The 15,016-nt window shown below is 51.0% G+C and overlaps 1 long non-coding RNA gene across 1 annotated transcript; it reads left to right on the forward strand.

The window, feature by feature from the left end:
* Nucleotides 1–42: 42 nt before the first annotated feature.
* LOC117196298 (uncharacterized) lies at nt 43–9,016 on the forward strand. The gene is made up of 2 exons (XR_004476413.2): nt 43–827; nt 3,935–9,016. It is a non-coding gene; the product is annotated as an uncharacterized LOC117196298 (long non-coding RNA).
* Nucleotides 9,017–15,016: the final 6,000 nt, after the last annotated feature.

Here is a 15,016-nt window from a genome sequence, read left to right on the forward strand (position 1 = left end):
ACAGCTCAGCCCCCTCATTACGGGAGAGGGAGAGAGGAATTCCAGCAACACCCACTTTGGCACTGGGAAGCGAGCGGGCGGCGAGGGGTGTTAACCCGTGAGGAGCTGGGGGCGACGCAGGGCCGGCCCGAGGGCTAGTAGGCGAGATGACGCCTGCCGGGACAGGGGCACCCAAGCCACCTTTCTCTTGTCCTGGGCAAACTGAACTGCTGACCTGTCCAGAGTTTATCTCCCGCCCCTAACCTCAGGGACAAACTCCCTGTTCGATGACCAAGGCTGCAGCCTCGAAGGTCTGAAGGAGGTCAGGAGAGGTACGAAGAACGGCATGACAGAGACAGGACCCAAAGGCCGGGCCCCGGACCCTTCGCTTCCCGCCCGAGCCACTGGGGGCGTCGGCCGGGGTTGCGGCTAGAGCTGGGACAGCACGGGGCAGCTCGCCTGCCTCCGCCGCCGTGGGACGCGGGAGCGCCGGAAGGTCCCCTGGGGGCGCGCGCCCTCTAGTGGACTAGGCCGCGTCCTTGGCTATCCTGCGGCCGGCAGAGACCTGTCGCTGCTAGCCGCCTTAGCTCCTTGATCTTAATCCCCTTCCTGCTGCGTCAGGATCGAGCCTAGGCCTGAGGCGTTGATGGCGGCGGATCCTACAAGAGGTGTCTTCTCTTCCACAGGGGAACAAACATGGAGGATCTGGAATAAGGTCACTCAAGGAGACAGCGTGTGTCCAAGAAGTGAATGAAATCCAGTCCTCCAGCCTGCGGCTCAGATCCATTTCCTAGATTCCCATCCAGCTCCTCACTCCCTCGGGATTCGATGAGCTTCTGATTGATGCAGTGAGTGTGCTCACATCTTCTCGTGTTGGCAGGGAGAGGGCAGGGGTGCTAGAATGCCAAAGGCCACCCATCTTAGTACCCCCAACTATCAGCTCATCACTCACACCATGGTCCCCTGCCCTAAAGTCTAAAGGCCTGGCAACCATGGCTGCCTCCCCCAAGCACCCCACCCCGCCCCTGCATTTCTGCAGCCTACTGCTTCCTGGAGAGGCAGAGGGACCGAGCAGGCAGGAAGGCACCAGTTTATAAGGACCCACACCACACAAAGGACAGACCCAGTCTAATGTTGAAAACAGCCTCAACTCCTGACCTTGGCCTCCAAAGCCCTGCTCCAAAGCCCCCCCTCTGATCTATCTCACCTCTTGCTGGGGCACTCACCACACCGCAGCTGCACTGGCCTCCTCTCTACTCCTTGAACAGGCTAAGTTCATGCCCACTTCCCTCTCCCCGAAACACTCATCTCCAGGATGTTTTACAGGACACTCTCATCGCTTCACCTCTCAGCTCAAACATCACCCCCTGGAGAGGCCATCCCTGACCCCCCAACCTAGAGCAGTCTTCCCACTCCCAAGTCATCACTTTCTAATACAACACCCTGTTTCACCTTCATTGCTCTAGAGTAGTTGAAATGGTTTGTTTACCTGTATAACTGATTTATTGAATGGGCTGAACCTGAAGAGGAACAATCAGGAAACAGCTCTATTTTTCTCCTCTCACTGCCTTCAACCATATTATTATGGTGAATTTCTCTTCTCCACCCTTAATGGCATCTCAAGCAGAGTCCTTGGCTTGCCCATCGCCGTTAGTCACAAGAACAGTTTCGTTTCTATAATTAAGACCAATTTCCAGGCACTAAAAAGTCTGGTTCTGTCCAAATCAAAACCTCATCCAATTTAATCAATCTCGTATCCAATTTAATACCCCTCCTCTCCCTCCACAGGCCTGTCCCCTGGCGCAAGATCATGTACTAGGGAGAGTGGGTGTGGTCTGATTTTCTGACCTTCCTTTTCTGCTGTGGCTCCTCCACATCAGGGTTGGGGGAGAGGTGTTAGGGGGACAATGGTGAAGTCCTGTGTGACAGGTGCCCTTGGCTGACAGGTGCCAAGCTCTGGCTCTTTCATGGGCACATTTGTGGGTTCTTGGGGAGCTCTCTGCATGATCTCCACCCTGTACTACCATAGCAAGGCACTCGTTGGGCAATTTCCCTGTGTCCCCTACTCCCCATGGGACTTTCCTGTCCATGCCAGCAAACCAGTGGTGAGCTGGCTGCATCTCTTCCTGTTATAAGGGCCACTCCAGCCAGTCTCCATGGTCAGATTTCTCCAGACAGAAAATGCACACAAGCCTCTTCATTTATGTACATCCCCAATTCCTAAAGACATAGGTTGGGTTCTCCCAGGAACTTCCTTGCTGTGCTTTGGTGCACTGGGGTGCTTGCAGCTTCTAGCACCTCAGCTAGCATCAGTGGAGACAGAGTTATGGGGAGTCATGCTAGTTTCCTCTTCTTTGGAGGCCCCCAGTCTCTATGACTGGTTTTCTTAGGGCCCTGTTCACTTGGTTTGCTTGGGGAGTACCCTCAGGGGAAATCTCAGCCCTGCTTACTAATGCAACTGTTCTCTGACTCAATGACTTTCTTCAATCCCTTTGTATTCGTAGGCTGGAAGCCAGGGATGTATCTTGGTAGTTGTTGAACTGGTTCTGCCTTTAGTAAGATGCCTAGTACCTCTCTTTGGCATGTGAGAATATATAGTCCTTATTGTTCTAGCCTTTGCATCTTCAGCAGAAATTCAAAGCCCACAGGAAAAATTCTGTTCAACAACCTGTAAAATTATTGTCTGACTTCCCAAGCCACAGTGATAGCTCTAAATGAGCAGGTATCTTGCCTGCCTGGATAACCCCGGTTTCCCCAAAACCTAGAACAGTGCTTGCCTCTAATAGACAGCCAAGAAATATGTGTTCAGGGACTTCCCTGGTGGTCCGGTGGCTAAGACTCCACGCTCCACATGCAGGGGGCCCGGGTTCCATTCCTGGTCAGGAAACTAGATCCCACATGCCGCAACTAAGAGTTTGCATGCTGCAACTAAGAGTTCTCATGCCACAACTAAAGATTCCACATGCTGCAACTAAAAAGAAAAAAAAGAAAAATCCCGCATGCTGCAACGAAGATCCCGAGTGCAGCAAAAAAGATCCCGAGTGCCACAACTAAGACCTGGCACAGCCAATAAATAAATAAATATTAAAAAAGAAAGAAAGAAAGAAAAGAAATACGTGTTCAATGGATGGCTAACTGAATGAAAGACAGGGTAATCCCAACAAGTAGGGAGGGCTGGTATCATTAGACCCATTTTCAAAGAGAAAAACTGAGTTCCTGGTCCAAGTTCATGTGCTTGCTGCCTTTAAGGCTGGTCCTAAGGATCTCCTTGAATTCTGCACCTTGCATTTTGGGATGAATGCCATCTCAGTTCCCAGGATGCTCAGCTCTCTCCCTGAGACACTGCTCCTTCACAGCTGTGGGAAAGCCTCAGCTCCACACTTCCCTCCCCTTGCCTCATTATCTACCCAGTTCTGTAGTTCCGGGCTCCCTTCCTCACCCCACTACCTCCCCAGTTCCTTTAGGATCTCTCCTCGTCATCCCTCAACGCTCACCTCAGATCCCCATGAGCCTCCCAAGGCCAGAAACCTTGGCATCATCTTCGTCCCTGACCTATTTTTTCCTCCCGCGTGTCCAAGTCATTATTACTGCTCTGTCTCCTCCGTCTGCACTTCTGGAAGTCTGTTGCCCATTCAGCCTCTCACTGCTCCAGCCCAGCCAAAACCCTCATGCAGACACACTTCCCTCACCTCTAGACGCCCCTCCCACTCTCTGGTGAGTACAAGCGGTCCCTGGAAATCCCCACCTTGTTCTCCTGGGGGCCCACAGCCAGGCTAATCTACTTTGAAGACTGGCATCTCCTACTCCCCCATCCCAGCACCATCCTCCTGTCCTGCCTCCCACTTACTGCCCATCACTCCCTTTCCCTGTCATCGCTGGGATCTGCTGATGCAGCTCTTCAGAATCTCCAATCCCATAAACAGTGGCGTTTTTTGTTTGTTTTTCCTTTTTGAAGCTGCGAACACTTATGGAGTCTACTGTGATCCAAGCGCCGTGCTAAGCATGCTACGTGAATTGGCTCCTTTAACCAAAGAAAGGAGGTGTTGTGATTTCCATGTACACAAAGGAGGAAACTGAGGCTGGGAATAGTTACTGGCTTGCCCACGATCACACAGCTGATAAGCAGCTGAGGAAGTGTTCCAACCTTGGTCGTCTGCCACCTGAGCCCAGGCTTCTAAGACTGCACCACGTTGCCTTCACTCTGGGCTTGAGCCACGGCAGCCCTCCTGACAATTGAGTGGTACCTTTTCCAGCCATCTCTGCAGCTGTCCCCACCCAAGACTCTCCACCGCACGTTCCCCAGCCTCTTCCCTGACGGCTAGCCCACCACTCAATTCCCAGGGGATGGGTATCAGAACTTTCTGTTCCCCTCTCCCTTCCCTGCTCAGGAAAAGAAGAGGAGCTAACCGTTTCCAGCAAGGCCCCTGACTCACCACGTGTCACTTCCCTACCCCTGATTCCCGCTTCCCCCCTAAAGAGGCACAAAATGTTGCTAAGCCAACTAACCCACCCCTCGGGTCTGGGGAGGGAAATCATCTCTGGAAACCCTGCAGAGAGAGTCCCAAGGGGCTGCTAAAAAGATTCCAGTGGGGAAAGGTTTGCCGGGACACGTGCACCATGAGAGGGGATGGCAGTCTGCTAGACACTCGAGGCAACCTCATTGCTTACCCATGTCTTGTAATAACGCCGGCAACCAGAGAGCTACCAGAACCTGAACTAACTTGGTCAATAAGGACCAAAAACAAGGACCGCATTTCTGCTCCCTTTGCTGAGACCCAGACTCTGGACAGAATTCCAGGGATTTTTCTTCCTTGGAAGTGACTGGACCTCCAGTCCTGAATTCCTCTCCCCAGGAGAGCTTGTTACCCTGCTTAGAACAAATAACACATTTCCTGGTTAATCAGTGGGCGGAAGAGCTGAAGGAAGGTTGATTGGGCCCCCAGCCTTCCAGATGGGAGCAGCTCACGGGCTCAGACATCCTTGTCCAGAGACTGGGCAGCTGGGACCCTGCACCGTGCAGCCTCAGCCTCCAGTCTGGAAGGTAGAGGCTGTATGAAAAGGCGCCAGTTCCCTCCTGCTCAAGGCCTCCAAGGCCCACAGGGGCTGCCAAGACCACGCCACCTCAGACGCCGTGGCCTGGCAACCCCCCAGTACTCACAGCCACCCTGCTCTGGTCTGCCAGTACTGTCCCCTCCGGGTGCAGTGAATGTTTCTGTCTTCGGTGAGCTCAGCTCTCAGCTATGCTTGGCTTCTATTTTCCCATCTGAAAATAGAGATAATGATGCTTTTCTTGCCACCCCACCTTCAGGGCAAATAGATAACCAGCCCTATCTACCCTGTGATGGGAGGGGTTCAATGACTGCTACTTTCATTTGCCAGTTGATATTTCTGGAGCTTTTGAAAGGTACCAGGCACTGTGCTAAGTGTTTTACAGTCATTCTCCTTTAATCCTCATAATAACCTTCTGAAGAAAGTACTATTATTTCATCATGTAGCAGAAGAGGGAATGAAAGCTCAGAGAGGTAAAATGACTTACCCACAATCACAAAGCTAGTACTTGGTTACACTAGGATTCACTCCTGGTTTTTCTGGTTCCAGACACTATACACAGGCCAGCTTCCAGAGGAGCATTTCTCAGGAATCGCACCTCTGGCTGCTGATGTCTGGGAACCAGAAGCATTCACAGCCTTTTGTGGTGTGGTGTGAGGTGTTTGGTGCTGATGGACACATGAAATGGCTGTCACGAGCTGGCCCCCATCAAGCACATCCCACTCTTCTCAGGCCTATTTACAGCTAGGGGTCTATTTTAGGTCAAGGGCAGGCAAAAGTCATCATGGGGAGTTTCACTGAATCTGATTCCCTCTCACCAAGGGGAAGGAAGGAAATAAGCTTACCCTACATCAAGTCGTTCTCCATTTCTGAGTAAGGCCCATCTCAACCCTCAGCTTCTCTCTTTAGAGCACAGACAGAGCATCTACGTGGCCCTGTGAGGTAGGCATCGTAATTTCCACTTCACAGACTCAGAGGGGTGAAGTCTCTTGCTCAAGGTCATACAGCCAGGAGTCGAGCCAGGATTCAACTAAAAGGTCTGACTGGCTCCAAAGTCCGTGCTGTTTCCACTACAGCACACTGCACTCACTCCAGGATGTCCTGCAATGATGTGGAATGGCAGCTCTTCAAAATAACTGATTTCATTCCGTTTCCCTTCATTTCCAATCCTTGATACAAAGGTGGGCTGACCTGAAAGCTCTGTGCATTTAGCTAAAGCTCAGACCACATTTCCTATTTACCTGCATAAATCCCTTCAGCTTCTGGCTGGAGTGGAATCCTCTAGAACTCCTGGGGACTGAAGCATAACTTCTCCCCGAGCTGAGTCTCTGAAGACCTGAGCAGGAAAACGACGTGAACAGCCTGGAAGGTCTCCTTCTTTTAATTCCCCCCGTAAGACCACAGGGGTTTCAGGTGCTCTCCTGGCGATGAGGGAGTTATTCAGATAGGGACAGATTACACACTGTATTATCCTTTCCAAATGCCCAGGGAGAAAGCCCTGTGGGCTGAAGGACGATGCAGCCCTATCCTGGATTCTGGAACGGCTGGGCAGGGATTTGAGGACAAGTTGAGCAGGAAACAATTTTCCTCAGCTGTTGCTGAGGTCTCCCAGCCTGTCTCCATCTGGCTTCCTGCTGGGACACGGCAGCATCCCTCACAGCCCAAGGGATAGGGGTTTGGGGGGACAGAGCACAGGGGCTGCCGTAGGGTCTTTCCCAGAATAAGCCCATAAGCAGCTCACTCTTGATCAAGACAAAGAAAGAGGGGTGACACCTTCTGCCACCACCTTCTGATGTCCATTTTCCCCTAATTATACGCTGAGAATCGGGATACTCAGTGAGGTTTTCCCTGGTGCCCTGCATCCCCTCTCTCTAGGACCCCAAGCCCTTAGGGACAGGCCCAAACCCCCAGACTCCCCAGGACAGGGTACAGACACCAGGCTTCGGTGGGGTGGGGGGCGGGTAGGAGGAGGTGCAGATCCCAGTGGGCCCCAGCCAGTCTACATGACTCATTCCTTGTTTCCGTCCACTCTGGTCTGAGTGCTTTGGCCCAGGGGCCTCGGGGAGGTTGTAACACAGGCTGGCCCCTCGCCCATCGGGACTCAGCAGACAAAAATTAAAGATCTCACTCCTCAGGAACTCACACAGACAGCAGAGGCATGCTCTGTGCTCTGCCTCACCAGACCAGACCTCAGGCCGGAGGGGGCTGATGGCCAAGGGAGGGAGGAAAGGCATCTCTGGCCCCTCCCCTCCTCCTCACCCTCCACCTCCAGTCCTGAAGCCCTGGCCACCACGCACTTTCTTCTCACTCCTGCTGAGGCCCTGGCGTGAAGATGCTGGTGCCACCAGCACCTCCTAGGCAGCACTCCAACCCCCCCCCCACCTCTGCCCGAAGACAGCAGTGAGGGAGAAACAGACTTGTAAACAACGAATCATACATTTTTCTGGTTGCACAGGTTTGATGAGACCAAAGCCTGCTCAACAGTCTTCAATGGCTCCCCACTACCTCACAAATCAAGCCCAGACTTCTTACTGGCCCCGCACCCAAGCGGGTCTCATACCCTTCCCCTCCTGTTTGCAGATACTCAACACAGTCCCACTCACCCAGAATTCCCCCCAGTTTCCCCACCCACGTCCCCTTACCCAGATTCCTCGGCTCACACCATTTTCGTCACCTGGGATGTTCTTCCCACCCCTGCCTGCCTGTCCTTTATTTCCCATCTGAAAACTCCCACTTCTTCCAAGAAGACTTCCTAGAACCCCACCGCCAAGTCCAGAAAGCTCGCTCCCTCCACTGAACTCCTGTACCGCCCTCTGCCCCGCATGACTAGTCCACCACTGCAGGTCCCGGAGAAGTGGGAAATCCACGGGGCTTTGGAGTGCCACTCGGCACCATCATTCACCAGCTGTGTGTCTTTGGCTAAAGTGACTTAACCTCTTTGAGCCAGTTTCCTCACCAGCAAGAGCCTGTCATAGTAGTCCTTTAAAGCACAGTGCCTAGATACAACTGTATTTACCAGCACAACACTCCGGACCACAGCCGACTGGACCAGGGATGAACACATGATCCGGGGCAGCCTTTACGTTGGCTGGTCAGTGAGCTAAGACTTCTGTACCTAAGACTTCTGTGGTCTGATTTGAATGCATACGTCATTGGTTACTAGCCAAATAAGATCCTCTCTTGAAAATTTGAACTAAGCCACTTGATTTTGAAAGCCAAGCCCTGGGATTAAAACAACAGGTAAGTCCTCATTCCCGAGAGCTCACAGTCGAAGGGGGTCCATATAACCAGAGAACAATAAAGCCGAAGAGGTATAATGACTTGCCTGGGGTCACTACGCAGCTGGACAGTAACACAGAGAGGGCTGAAGCTCAGGTCTCTGGACCTGAATTTGGTCCAGGGTAGTGGGCTTCTCTGACGGGCTCAAAAGGCAGTGGCCCTGAGCTGATTGCCTGAAGAAGACCAAGGCTCCACCGGGCCCTGCATCAACCTGTTCTGGGCAGCTTGGGAACAAGGCAGTCCTTCAAGGACAAGGTCAGATCACAGCAGCGGGCACAGACCCTGGTTCTGGTCCTGCATATGCCCCCAGTGTCTCCCTGTTGTGCCCCTGGCCCTCCCCGGACTTCAGTTTCCTCATGTATAAAAGAGAGGGTTTTACTGGATGAACTCAAATTCCCTGTCAACACTAAGATTTTGATCTGAGGAGCAGACAGACAAGGGATGGGCGTGGATCCCACAGAATGTGAACCCTGGAGAGGACCCCCCTGAGAGGGCAGCCAGCCCATTCCTTCAATTCACGGTTGAGGAAACTGAGGCCCGAAGCTGGAGAGATGCTTGTCCAAGGTCACATGACTGGCTACTGGCAGCCCCAGCACTTGAACCAGGGTCTCCTGACTCCCAGGCCTCTCAACTCTTTCTCTTTCAACTCCCTCAAGAAGCTGGGAGCTATTTGGCTGTCTGGGCCAGGGAAGCCAAGAGTGGCTGTGCATGTCAGCAGTGGGTCCTCAGAGCCTGAGAACATCTCTGACAGTGTAGGTGCAAGTGGCAAAGCCGCTGGTGGGGAGGGAGCGGGCTGGGAGCCAGGGAGGGTGTACTGGAGATAAGCTGTCAGCATCTCCCTTCTTCCAGATGGCAAGAAGAAACATAGAAGGGTCCATGATGATTGAGGGGAAACAGTCCCCTTTTCTGATTGAGCCATTGCTCCACAGAGGACTGGCCTCCCTCTCTGCCCCCTCTCCTCTTTCTCTCTCTCTTTCTCTCTTTCACACACACACACACACACACACACACACACACACACTCTATTTAGCTGCTGTGTTCTGCCACCTGCAGTTTCAGTCTCAAGATGTGTACTGACATTCTCAGGTGTACTATTTGGTGGGGCTTGGAGTTCCTTTCGCTGCCTGAGCTGCCTCTGAGCTCCTGCCTACCTTCTAATGCTTAGCCTGCTTGGCTGGCATCAGGAGACCTTCCCATTCCACAAACAGTTTTTGAGCACCTGGTTTGTGCCAAACACTGTGTTAGGCACTGGGGGTGGGTAGGACATCGTCACTGCCTGTGGGATGGGAATTAACCATCTGGTGGGCTCACTGAAGAAAAACCACTAACCATGCAAGTGGGGTTGGATAGGGAGCATTTCTCAGAGAGCCCTGACTTTGACTTGAATCTTGAAGGCTAAGGGAGAGTTCACCATGTAGGAGGAGGGACATGCCAAGGAGAAGCAGTGCATAGGGAAAGGCAGGGATGTAAGATGAAGCCTGGGCTGTTAGGGGGAATGAGAAGTAACTTATGTGGTTGGAGTTTGGATAGGAATGGGGTTATGGAAGGAGATGAGGCTGGAGGGGTAGGCTGGGGTCAATTAATGGTGTGCTTAGCTCTAGTCAGCTCCTTTTCTCAGGAAGAAGGACCCGTTCCCCACATCTAAGCCACCAGCTGGCCCTGGAGGGGACAGACTATTTATCTGGAATTCTGAGACTGATGTCCTCTGGTCAATTGCAAGGAGTCATTTGTGTGAGGAGGAAGTGGCATGCTCTTAATCTCCATCAACCCACCCAAAGTCATTCCAAATGAACACCAATCGACACGAAGCCAGTGAATTTGCCATGCTTAGAAACAATCCCCTCCAACCAGTCTGTCCCCCAACATGGCTCCTCTATTATAGAAATTGTGGAACTGCTAATAGAGCAAGTCTTGCCCGGCCCCTGTCCTGATGCCATGACCCACCAACCCAACTATATCCCTTCTTCGCCAACCCTTTCCCCAGGTACCTCTATTGTCTGAATTCCCCCCTCTCTCTGGACCCCTGGAGACTCAGCCCCCCAGTCAGGCTCCTGTCCCCCAGTCTCACTCGTCCTGGGCCTCAGGTCCCTCTGTAATCCCACAAGCTCATGTTGCTGAAGTTACATCATGCCTGAGTATCATAATATACATATCCAAGCCCACGCACTCTGCAGCCTCCCTCATAGCTCTGCCCCATAGAGAGGTAAGCCATATGGGCTTGATGTCAAACAGATATTCTGGGGAGTGCCCTGTGCATTTCAGCCATCGTTCACTGAACATCTTTTTGTCAGGCATCAGCATTGCCAGGAAGAATAAGGCTTATTCCCTGCCCTCAAGGAGTGTCCAGTGTAGTAGGAAAGGCAGCAACACCTATCATGGTAAGTGCTGTGACTGAGATAATCTCAGGGAGCAATGTGAATACAAGGGCAGAGCACTCCAGGCTGGGAATATGGGACAGTTGGTCAGGGAAGATCCTAGAGAGGATTCTATCTGAGTGGGGTCTGGAAGGCAGGGCAAGTCTCAGCTCAGAGAAGGTGGAAAAGATGGTGAGGAAGAGGCACAGTGATGACTACTAGAGCCAAGTTTGCAAAAATTAAATCACACCAGGGTCTACCCCATTTCCTTTTTTGGATGGGGTCCCTGATCAGAGAAATTTTGTCAGATTTTTGAACGATAGTTGAATGAAATTCAAGTGATATTTAATGTGGATATGCTGGGGAAAATACAGAGCCTACAGTAAGGCAATTATGTGGGGTAACAATTATTCCCCACATTGAATGGTGGATGGAGGTCACTGAGATCTATAGTAGCACATGAGACAGGGCTGGGGCCTGTGCAAGACTTCTCACAATTTGGATGAAGTCAGAAAAAGCATTTTTATCAAATTATCACATGACATAGAACTGGAGGGATAAATGAGAAACTGGAGGATAGAAGCAAGATTTATACTGATACAGATAAACTGAGATTTAATAGAGATAAGGGGAAAAGTCTTGCATCTTAGTCCAAAAAAGGCAATAATTAAAGAATGAGAGACACTTGCTTCCATAGCAGTTCAGTGAAATGACTGTATTTTGGGGGTGGGGGTGGGGGTGGGAAGAGACTGTTGAAAAGGAAGATCCTAGTTAACCATTGGTTTGAAATAAACCAACAATGTAAACTTCTAAAAGGTCTAGTGCCATCTTGGGTAGAATTCAGGGCTCAGTACAGGGAGGGTAACAGTGTACTCCAAGCTGTTATAACACAATAACAGTTTTGTGCTTAATTCTGCTGCCATGTCTTAAACGGCTTATCACAACCCTGAAGTATGTCTAGGAGAAGGTCACCTGAATGAAGATAAAAAATAACCCAGGAGGAATAGTTGAGATACTGGGGGAGAGAAATCCTGTTAGAGGAGAGTCTGCAATCTTCAACCATTGCAGGATTATCAGGTAAGAGAGGGATTGAGTTGTCCTATGTTTGCATTAGTCATAACAGGTTAACTGCAGTATCAAATAATCCCAAAAAAGTAAGTTTATTTTTGTTCACGTCAAGTGGAGCTCTGATCCACATGGTCATGCAGGGCCCTAGGATCCTTCCATCATGGAGTGCCAATATAGAGATTCTTCCTCCTTGCCATTCAGCCAATAAATGAAGGGAGAGAAAAAAATGTGGAGAATAACACAGGTTTTCTAAGGGCAATGTCTGGAAGAGACAAACATCACCCTGCCCACATTTCATTGACTAGAACTCAGTCATGTGGTCATACCTTACAACAAGGAAGGCTGGAAAATGTATTCTAACTGTGGGCCCAGGAGGAAAAAGGCTGTGGGTGTGGGCTTTAGAATTGTGGATTTGGAAGAGACTGCCTTAGGAGTAAGAAGAGTTAAGGGTTAGAGTATATCTATGTAAAGACTTACACACGAATAATACAGACTTAACAGCATTATTCATAAAAACCAAAGGTTAGCTATTGTCTAAACGCCCATAGACTGGTGAATGGACAGACGAAATCTGGTATATCCACACAAAGAAATACTATTCAGCAATAAAAAGGAGTAAATTACCAGTATATGGATGAACTTCAACCACATTATGCTCAGCGAAAGAAGCCAGTCATAACACCGTATATTGTATGATGGCGTTTATATGAAATATCCAAAAAGGGCAAGGCTATGGAGACAGAAAATAGATCCAAGGGACAGGGGTGGGAGTAGGGGGAGGGGTATTAACAGTCAATGAGCACAAGAGGTCTTATTGGGGTGATAAAAATATTCTAAACCTGATTTCTAGTAATGGTTGCACAACTTGGTAAATTTACTAAAAAAATAATTGAATTGTAAATTTGAACATGGTGCATTACATGATTACAAAATATGCGTCAATGGGCTTCCCTGGTGGCGCAGTGGTTGAGAGTCCGCCTGCAGATGCAGGGGACACGGGTTCGTGCCCCGGTCCGGGAAGATCCCACATGCCGTGGAGCGGCTGGGCCCGTGAGCCATGGCCGCTGAGCCTGCGCATCCAGAGCCTGTGCTCCGCAACGGGAGAGGCCACAACAGTGAGAGGCCCGCGTACCGCAAAAAAAAAAAAAAAAAAAAAAAAAATGTATATATATGCGTCAATAATGTTATTTTTCAAGAGTTAAGGGTTTCGTATTTTGAGGTTGGGGGAAAGAGAATAATCCTACAAGGGATATAGTAAAGGATGATTCCAAGTGGAAGGAGGAAGTGGCAGAGAATCCAAGGAAAGAGAAGATGTAAAGAAGGAAAGCATGGCCGGCTGCAGTCAAAGCTACCGACATGTCACGTAAAATGGAAGGCTAATTTCCTCGCCTCTGTCACAGTAGGGTTCACAGTGCGGTTCCAGATCCAGAGTCAGGAACAAGAAGAAACCTGTGAACACAGATTCCCACTTAGAGTAAATGCAACTTTAGAGCCGGCCAACAACAGGACAGATTCCACTGCTGAGCGATGCACTCTCTGAAGTGCTCGGAGAGAGGCTGGATGGGCATTTAGAAAGGATTTCTACACGGGAGGAAGACCTCTAAGGAGCCTCTCAGTATATGAAAGGCCCAGGGTTTTCCTAAGATTTCATTACCTCTCTTTGCCCAAGGCCTCCTCTCCACTCTTGGCCTTGGGCTCCTCATCTCAGACATTGAGAGTTGACCTTTGGGAAGGCAGAGTGGCTCTGCCTCCTGAACCCCCAGGGACCCCACTGCTGTGGTCCAGGAGTCCTTCAGCCACTGAGAGTTCCCTTGAGCCATGAGCTAGCTTCGGGTCAGTGGTCAGACAACAGCAGGTTTCACCAAAGTCAGTGCAGAGAACTGAGTAATCCTGGGGGACCGGAGGAAGTAGGCTGAACTGCCCGAGAGATGCTATGAGAGGACCAGTGCTGCCTTTGTGTCTCTGACGCACACTCATCCAACACCCCCCAGAGGTAAGATATGCGAGGGAGAGGATGCAAGATGAAGTTCATGGTAAACGCGTGGAGGGTTCCTGAGGGAGGAAGGAGAGGAGGAGATGAAACACAAATGTATCTGCACATCTCCTGAGGGGCAAAAGGGAGATGGGGACCCATCATGTGAGTGAGTTCAAGAAGAATTGAATGCAGATTTCTTAATAGGGGCTTCGTTTATTTGATGCCCTGTCTTTGTGACCCACCAGGAATGGCCACCATGGTGTAGAAATAAAAACCAGCATCTAGAAGTTGGAAGAGCCTTATTTTCAAGGACTTGGAAAGCTGTGTGGAGCTTCTGCATGGCCCCGGTCGCCTATGGTCATGACTGTAGCTGCTGGCATTGCTCCAGCATGAACTCTGATTCCATTGTGAAGGGGAAGGGCTCCTTCTTAACAGCCCCTTCAGTGGATCTGACAAGCTGTGGTGCTGTCTGTTCACCAAAACAGACACTTACAATTCATTCGTCCAGAAAATATTTGTGGGGCATCTTGTACGTGCCAGGCCCCCTCATAGAGCCCGCAGTCTGTTCATTTTGAGGTACAAGGAGAACTGCCCCAAAGTGCCAAGGAAGCAGGATGGTTTTAACGTTTTTTCCAGAAGACAGGGAAAGGGCTAGATGGCTTGAGGCGGTCCCATCCAGCGCTAGGAGTCATGACCTCTTAAGTTCACCCCACAAAACCTGCCCGTGGACTTTTGCACTGGTTCCATACTGGCTGAGGAAGGCTGGGCTAGATCCGTAGGATCCCCAAGCAGAAAGGCTTCCCCATTTCCAGACGCTGGAAAGAGAGCCAGGCCAGGGAAAACCAGAGAGAGAGAGAGAGAGAGAGGACCTGTGGGGGTGGGGGAGGGGAGGAGGGTGGCACACCACGTGCCAAGCGCTCCAGACTGGGTGGGAAACGCAGGGTACAGGGACAGGGAAGCAGGGAGGGGCCGTCCAGGAAGGAGCAGGGCTGTGAGCTCAGTGTTAGGCAGGAGACAGGTCTGGCTCCCAGCGTACCTGCGCTAATGAGCTAGAAGCAGGCGGAAATGGCCCAGCATGTGAAGGCCAGCAAAGGGAAGGGCCTCCCCATGCCAGCTGGACAGGAGAGGACCAAACGGGTGGGAACAGGGCCCATCCCCTCTCCACACCCTGAATTCTCAAGCTGGAGGCTGGAACTTCCAAGAGAGGGGACTTGGGAGGTAAGGGCAGATCGGCTAAGGCTGAAATGAGACCTCCTAGGGGAAAGGGGATTAGAAAGATGCCAAGCGTCGGTGGCATAGGGGGAGAGAGAGC

The sequence above is a fragment of the Orcinus orca genome, chromosome 2, assembly GCF_937001465.1.
Source record: "Orcinus orca chromosome 2, mOrcOrc1.1, whole genome shotgun sequence".
Taxonomy (NCBI): domain Eukaryota; kingdom Metazoa; phylum Chordata; class Mammalia; order Artiodactyla; family Delphinidae; genus Orcinus; species Orcinus orca.